The following is a 9,414-nucleotide window of genomic DNA, read 5'->3' as shown; positions in this document are numbered from 1 at the left end:
ATGGATCACTATTGACCTGAGCCGTGAGAGGGCCGGACGCCCGGGGACGTGAAGTTAGGGAGGAAAGGAGGATAAGAAGGAAGATGGAAGAACGACATCGAATCAAAACAGGAACAAGGAGAAAATATACTTAAAAAAAATCTACATTTTATTACTGAATGCATCAGGTGGAGAGACGGACACATCTGGACAAACAGGAGCTGCAGCATCTCGACCACAAACACTAACACTCGATTTATTTATTAGATTAATAAAAACAAATGATGCATAATGGAAATTACATTTTTCATCATGCTTTGATATAATATTTAAAAATAACAAGGTCACACATAATATTAAGGGTAAATTGGTTTATTATATTAAATCTGAATCGATCCACAGAGAAAGAAAATTACTGTAGAAATATTGATGCTTAAGAAATAAAGGACTAAATAAAGAGAAACCAGGTCCGTGTGATGGCTCTGTGTGTTTAGCATGATTCATGTGTGTGCACGTGTTTGCATGAGAACAGAAAGTGTCTCACTCTCTCACACACACACACACACACACACACACACACACACACACACTTAAACACACTCACACACACTTCCTGGGCCTGGCGCTCTGATGAAAGCGGTTCCTGGCTAATGGGTTAATTTCATTCCACTGCTCTCTGCCATGTTGAGGACAATTAGCTCAGAATGGAGCTGTGAATATTTAATGACATCCACTGCTAGGTAGAGAGAGAGAGGAGGGGGGGGGAGAGAGAGAGAGAGAGAGAGAGAGGAGAATGATAGAGGGAAGTCTGGGCTGAAGGAGTGTTGAGTCTGATGGTCACCAAACACCCTTCGCCATCTTTTAAGACCATGTGATGTCACTGGAAAGGAAAACGCTCATGACCTCTGACCTCCGAGGACAAACATGACAACTCTCCACCGTGCAACACAAACAACATCAACAAAATACACAATTGTTGCACCGGATTTATGTTGCACCGCTGGAACCGAATCCACTGATCCTGGTTATTCAAACAGAAATAATGGATTTTTGCTGATGTGAGCTTTTATAGAACAATCACATCGTTTTATTATCGTCTGTATGAATGACTCGGTTCCAACATGGCCGACACAAGTGAAGCACGTCAACCAGTGACTCATTTAATCTGTAATTGATCATGTGCTGATCCACAGCCAATCAAATCACTGCGTTATCGTTTAATCACTCATTCCTTCACTTGCTCTTCCCTCAGACTCTCATTTTTATTTTTCTCTCCATAACTTTTCAGATTCTGTCACTACCACACCCACACCGACAGGATAACAGCTGATTCTACTTTGTCATGTATATACAATTCCTTCAGCAGATGATTAAGTTTAAAAACATCTATTTTTCTATTTAATTCTTCCTTTAATGACAAACTGTAACATGTTGAAATGGAAGTTTGAGCAGAGAACCCTTCGGACTTTTCCCCCGGCGTGTTTCTCCTTCTTCTACCCGTCGACTTCTTCCAGCAGAGTTTGACAGAGACTGAAGAAACGCGATCAATTCATAAAACTCTGCAGCTCCTCACAGATCCAGGGTTGTTTTCACCTTCAGGTCTCTCGGGTCCTCGTTGCTCGTATTTGCGAACGTAACTTCTGCGACTTGTTGACTCGACTGAATCGAATTTCGCAATTACAGTGAATGTGAGATGGCGGCCGGGCAGCCGGTGTTCTGATCAGCCCGACCCGGCGGTTTGTGCCCCGAGGTGACAAGCGCCATGATGGCTGCCCTGTCAATCAAAGTCAGCCGCGGTATCTGAAGCCTCAAATACAGAGAAACACAGAAAACAGGAGAAAACCCGAAACGCCACGCAAGACCCCTAATTGGTTAATTGATCCCCGTCTGCCAATCAGAGGTCTGAATTATTAATTGGAGCGATGACAGAGTTTCGGGGGGGAAGATCAGTGCTGATGGGTTGTTATGGTGATGAGGGTTGTTATGGCCATAATGGAAGGCTCATTATTGAACAGTGGAAGTTATTGATTGTTTGTTTGACAGCTTTACTGCCTCTCGCCGTCCGGTGGAAAATTACTATGTTGTTTTCACTTTGCATTTTATAAAATATGTTCATCGAACATCCATCCACAGGTCTTACCTCATTTGTTTTAAATGTTTTATCTTATTTTTCTGGTTTCATCAGTTCGTTATTCAGTCAATTAATTATCTGACCCTTATCATTAAGATTTCATAGTTAATGGCACATTACCTTTATACAAATTAAAAGTAGAAATGTTATCATGATAAAGCCAAAGAAGTTAAGATTAATGTTTTTGTCTTGAGAAAAAATAGTTTTCACAGAATTATTTAACATATCATTATCGTAATGTATTAAAATATATTTTCATAGGTTAAATTAGTGTATTAAAACTTTTAGCCTTTGACCCTCAATTCAGACGAATTGATTTGACAAGTTACAAAATACATAGACTTGATATTTTTGGTTTTAACTAATTTAAGTTTGAACTGAAGAAACCAATAATTTAAATAATAATGTTCAACTTCACAGAACCAGTCCAACATAGACCTCGGCCCTTCAGAGTAAATGTCATGCATCATTTTAAATTTATGGAAAGAATCTACAGCACAAGGATTTAAATGTGTAAAGAATCTTCCTGGATCAAATTAGATTAATCATTAATTTAGTGTAAAAGACGAGTGAAGAGTCCAAATGGTGCCAGGGGTCATTTCTCCTGCTTGGAGCACATTTGAATTCCACGTGGTCAGAGTCGATGTTCTGAGGCTTCAGCACAGCCGGAGAACTGTGACCTGAAGACAAGAAGCTGCAGCCGTCCTGGTTAAGCTTTACCTGGAGCCACGGGACAACATATGGCACATGGGCCGGAGGATCAGCTCCTGAACCCTCTCCTGTTACTCACAACTAGTTGTTGTCACTGACAGCTGCTGTGCACGAAAGGTGCGCTTGTGCCAGGTTCGATTCCGGAGCCAGAACAACTTGTATGTCCTGAATTAAAGATTCTAGGAGGTGGCGTACGAGACGGAGCGAGCTAATCGACAACTTCCAGGAAATAGACGTAATACAGGAACAGATAAGCATCAGAAACATTCATTAATCAATTATGAATCTACAATAAACCAATACAAATTTAGCTTTTTTGTTTAGTTTAGTTCGTTAATGTAAAAGTTCTGCAAAGATAAAAAGCTCAAGGTCTAATAAAACTAAAAGCATCTCCCCTGACTATTTGTTTTAGGATCTTTAATTCTAGTTTGACTCCTGGTTTCACTTTCCACAACAAACAGTCGTCTCATGTCTCTGTGATCTAAACATCATGTCCACTGCGTCATCGACCGTCCTCTGCTCACACACACATGCTGTCTTCGTCCAGACGTCCCACGAGAACACATCTATTTCATTTCAGCCGTGAAAACACAGGAGATTCAGACGAATCCGTCTCAGCTGGATTCTCAAACCCTTCAGTTCACCTCAGTTTCTTCTGTTGCGCACTCTAAGCATCTTTCTGCTCTTATTCCCACGTGGATCTGGATGAAATTAAGTGCAGCAGCGTAATGCACCGTATCGATGTCCGACATGTCAAAACACAGCAGATTACTCTCCCGTCTTAGAGGCTGGCTGAGCCCCTGACTCGACCTCAAGTACATAACATCCGCTCCTGAAGCTCGTCCAGTTCTGTCCTTCACCGGACGGCAAATGTGTTTGGTTGTCTCTGAGCCATCGACGTCCTTTATCATCACCGGCGCAACTGACTTTTAATTCCTCATAGAGCCGTGCATGTTTACGATACATTGTCGGTGATGGATTTAATGAGAGGTGTATTTTGCGACTTTCATATGACGGTAGAAGTATTGTTTTGTATTTTCGGTTTATTAAGCTAATCGTAAGTAAGTAATCGATACTTTAAAACCTGCAGGAAAGAGAGTTGCTCTTTCTCTTGTTCTCTTATCTTCTGACTTTTATTCTAACTCCACCATTAGGACTTATTTTAAACTTTATTCACATTCCAAACTAAGACGATGTGAGCATAATAAACCAAAGACTGTAAATCAATATGGACGACATGAAAGGTCCACAAAAATAAAGTCAAATCGTCTGGATCGCCCCCTGGTGGTTGGCTGGTGTGTAAGTAATAAACGCTGTCTCCTCTACGTCAGCAGAAACAAAACAAAATGAAGGGAGATGTTTATACTTCTGATACGTTTGATTTTAATTAGTTATTTGATGATTAGACTCCTGATTGGTCGAGCACATGTATTAGTTGATCTCTTCTCCATCATGCAACATGGAAGCGTTGGTCTCCAGGATATTTTAGCTTAATTTCCAACATGAGGAAGTGAACATGAGTCGTCCATCTTTTTACATCCAGTCTAATGTAAATCCCGTTTAAAATATAAAAGTGAATCGTCCCCGTCTCATAACCTTCAGCTCATATTCCTTCAGCTCGTTTTCCTTGTTCTGCTCTTTGCTCTAAATGAATGATTTTTTTCTCCCGGTATTCCCCGGTGTGCTCGGCTGAAATGAAGTGCGCCGGCATAATGCACCGTATCGATATCTGGACATGTGGAAACACAACAAATTACAGTCCTGCCCTCTTGGTGAGAGACTCCCTGAGATTTGATCCATAGATCATCCGTCCTCGGGACCCATCAAGCTGTCTCACTCACAGAAGCATTAATGCGTTTTGTTGATATCAGCATTTTAGACGCCATTAAGAGGAGCAGTTTGAGGAACTGCAGGAAAAGAGGGGGAAGAAAGTTAGAGACTTCTACCTGAGGACGAGCTGTCCATGTTCTGATGGACGGTGGTTTGCATTAGACGATGGAGACGCTTCATGTTTTGAAAAACCACAACGGCAAACACAAGGTTAATGGGGTTCTGGCTGTTTGGGAAACTGCTGCTGAAACTGCAATCCAGAAAAACATTAAAACAACAAACTCCTTCATGTGTCTCCAGCACATTAACATCATAAAGTACAATAAGTTCAGATCTATGAAAATATTAAGATTTAATGAACGACAGGAAGTCAATTTTAACTTTTAAAATAAAGGAGACACTTTACTCGTAATCAGGTTATTAATTTGAAGTTGTGTTTTAACTTGAAAAAGGTAGTAAGATCATCTAATGTTCAGAAAACACATCACTTCCTGTCCGATGCTGCAGCTCCTCTGTTCAGCCTCTGTCTCAAACCCATTCTGCTGTGATTGGTCAGCCGCCTCACCTCTCTGTCAGGTGCTTCAGGGTTTCCTGTGGATTAGAGGAACTCCCTTCAGCACTCACAGGGATTTTCTTCTGTACTTTGAAGAACTTTATTAAAGTTAGAGGAAAGAAACTTCACACGTCTCCTTTCAATGAAGATTTACAAGTTGCAGAAGCTTCTGTAGACACACACACACACACACACACACACACACACACACACACACATGTGACCCTGCAATGATGCGACACGTGCACATTGACAGACATGAAAGTACGTATACACACACACACACACAGGAGAAAATAAGCTACAAAAGCAACCACACAGTTACACACAGACAGACACACACACACTGAGGATCACAGGCATGTTTACAGACGCAGCAGACGGATAAATAAATGATGTGTGTGATCTATAATGAATGCTCCTTGTTCATTACACATTCTCACATTCAACAGGCCATTCCACAGGCCACAGCCCTGTCCTCGCCGTCTGTGGCACGACCCGCTCTTACTTAAACTAATGGACTGGTTCACTTTAAACAGAGGAGAGGGGGGGAGGATGCACGGCCACAGGTGGTGTTAACTACAAATATCGTACAGATGATGTCACATACACCCACATGTCAAATAGTGGGTTTGTACACACATCTGCACAGTTAATACAAACTTTGAATTATCTTTATTCTGTGTCTTTTAAAGTTTTTAATTGGTAAATTGGGGTTGCTCTTAAATAAACGCAATTAGGAAACTAAACAATGTGAATCGCATCGGCCAATCACGAGTCAGTCTCAGCTGTCAATCATGTTTTTACCTCATCAAATAACTGATTGAATCAAACGTATCAGTGTGATTAGAAGAACGTAAAAATGATAGAAACCATTTCTGAGGAAAATATATTTGATGTGAGCTTTGATTTTTTGTGTTTTGGTTTGGTCCATGTCCCATCTGCTAACATGGAGGAGGCTCATGACCAATACTGCATCCAGCCACCAGGGGGCGATGAAGAAGATTAGTCCGGTTAATGAGCAGACTGAGTTTCTAACATCAAGATTTCACTGATCAGGATTAAGTTTTATAAATATAGAACTTATTTATTTAACAGTGGCCGACGTTGTCAAATTCCAACGCAGTCATTGGCCGGCGGTGAAATCGACTCGGCAGCAGCCTGAGGATGAAACAGGAGGAAGATGAAGCTCAGAGATCAGAGCGAGGATTAAGAGAAAGAAAAAGACAGAGGAGGAGGAGAAGGCGGAGGTGGTGGGGGGGGGGGGGGGTACTGATGCCCCTGAGGGGTGAGAGAGGAGCAGGGGGGAGGAGATGGGGGAGAGTCGGGTGATGATGACTTTGTGTTTTATAGACGCTGTCATATATCTCCTCTCTCTTCCTCCTCTTCACTTCCGGCCCCCCCACTCAGTATCTCCTCCAGGCACAACGTGATGGGAGGAGTGTGTGTGTGTTTGTGAGTGTGTGTGTGTTTGTGTGTGTGTGTGAAGAAATTCATTCATTTCTTTTAGTTTTTCAGCAAAAGAAAACAATTCAAATGGTTTGAAAACACATTACAATTTAAAATCACACAAAACAATTAGACATAAGTCCTGGTTTTAAACGTTTAGTATAAACATGGACGACTTTTTGTAAATTACATTGAGAGACTTCGGAAAATAAATAAGAATTTATGTGTTTTGCTGAATAATTGTGGTGACGAGTTTCTCTTTGCAGCAGAAAACAGATTTTTAAGTGTGAGGATTTAATCATTGAGGAAATACAGTTTAAAAGATTTTCTTCTTTGACAAATTCAGGGGTCTTTACGTTTGTTTCATCAAATGTTTTATGTTTCAAATATATAGGAATACATCATATTTAGCTTAAATGCATACATTTTATCTCAAGTTTCGGACTAAATTGTCCCATTTTGATGTAAGGAGATAACTATAATTAAAATTACACATACAATAAAACTATTATTTATTCTCTAAATCTCACAGTTCATGTTCATATTCATCTCATCAGGTCAGCCGGCAGCAGGAAATATGGAAAGGGAATGGGAGGGGGGGGGGGGGGGGGGGGGATGTTATTTAATTGGGGGGTCATCTGCAAAACAAGGTCTCCTACTTTAAAAGAGCGTGTCGACCTTTGACCTCTGCGGTCCGGTCCCCACCGGGGCCGATCTGATCCGAACAATGGGACCTGCAGGAGAGCGAGCGGCTCTACAAGTGTTACAGCGCCGGGGGTCGGCCATGGTACCATACGCTCATGTCCGGGCCTGTTAGAGCCAGCTCCACTGCACACACACACACACACACACAGACACACACACACAGACACACACACACACTGCTGCTCCACACTGAAACCTTTACACTGCTGAAAAGCTTTTATTGTGAAGCCCTGGTCGGCATTAATTCCTAGTAAACTTTGTCTTTAGCATAAGATTCTGTGATATGCTTCATCAGAATCATGATATTAACCTTCACACACGTTTGAATCTCCCGCCCGCTCAGCCAGGTCACCTGACACTCGCACCTGAAGCGACAGACACACGCTCACAGACAAAGGTGGAGTCTGTGGTCGCGTGCAGAGATCAGCAGATACCAGAGCAGCGTGTCGGTTCGAGCGCTCACCTTCGCCGTTGTCTGGAAAACAATGAGGGACGAGAGGAAGAAAGGATTTGTTTTAAGAAGAGACCAACGCCTGTAAGATAAATCTTTTGTCCGGTTTCAAAGAGACGAAGTGATTTTAACCGAAAAGTTACAGATGGACGACGAAGAGTTAACGGACAAAGAGTCGGAGCTGAGAAATCTCCAACGACTGTTTATGATTCCTGAGGCTGATTCTCCTGGAGATGATGGAACAGATTTAAGTCTATAGAGTCAGAACCTATCAAACATATAGATTCATACGTTGGTCAGTTCACTATGTGCTTGAAGTTAACATAAGAATAATTATTTCTTCATCATTATACGATTAATTAAATAATAAGATTTAGTTTAAGCTGTTCTTTGATTCTTATTTTGCGAGTTTTGTTTTAATTGAAGTTAAATTCAGCCTGAGATTAAATTCAGAGATTCAAGATGATTTATGAGTGTGAAAAACTTTAGCGTTATTAATTATATTATTACACATTATGTATAAAGTATATATTGACATAACATCATTGAGGTTTGTTAAACTAACAAATATAAAGTTCAGGTTGAGGAAGGAATTAAAAAACATCCCTGACAGGAAACTGCACTTGACTCAAGACTCAAGTTATAATATGTTTGTGTTGTATCAATATATATATATATATATTGAATACACAATATACACATATCAATACATATATTGAACACTTTTTAAAAGTGTAAAATACCTTAGAAACATATGGAAAACAAACAAGTGATTAGTTTGTAGAACCAGGACATTTAAAGAGTCGTCCTTGTTGAGTGATTGGTTTTTATATTTCCATCGTATTCATTTTTCTTTCACCAGGTACATTTTTCCAAACTATTATACGTTTAATTATATAATTATTTATCTCTATATGTTAACGCAGTTTTGTGTTCAGAGGCAGATTAAAACATTTCTGCTGCAAAACTATTGAATGTTTTCCAGCGTCTCTTCTGACTAATTACTTAATACTGTACCTGTAATGTCTGCATGGAATGTTTTAACTCCAGTGAAATCAATAACTACTGTTCCTCCGTGCGAGTGTGTGTGTGTGTATGTGTGTGTGTGTGTGTGTGTGTGTGTCTGTGTGTGTGTGTGTGTGTCCTGAGTCGTTTGGCCTGAGGCCTGGCAGATAATGCGGCGTGGATCTATGGCTGCAGCCACATCTGTCTGTGCTGCCGCTCTCAGACAAACTCCTGCTTCATCTCTATTGACCTGACGCTGGACTCAGTGTCTGTCGCTGTCTGTGAAGCAGCAGAACAGACGAGGCCTCACAGCCGCTCACTCCACAGGAATCACTCCGGGCAGCGTGTGGCACTCAATCATTAACTTCTCTTCTGCTCCTTAGAAACACTTTGAATATTATATGAGTTTAACACATTAACAACGTTTTTAAATCAGATCATGTTAACAAAAACAATCCTGAGTGTAAAAGACTGAATTTACTACAGTTTACTTTAATTCACTTTACTGTTTTTGAATATAAACCATGAATATACATCTGTATATAGTACTACTGCAATACAATTACCCCCAAGAACAAAAACTACTTGTTCAAATAAAAT

The sequence above is a fragment of the Pleuronectes platessa genome, chromosome 15, assembly GCF_947347685.1.
Source record: "Pleuronectes platessa chromosome 15, fPlePla1.1, whole genome shotgun sequence".
Taxonomy (NCBI): domain Eukaryota; kingdom Metazoa; phylum Chordata; class Actinopteri; order Pleuronectiformes; family Pleuronectidae; genus Pleuronectes; species Pleuronectes platessa.
This window is presented reverse-complemented; position numbering follows the sequence as displayed.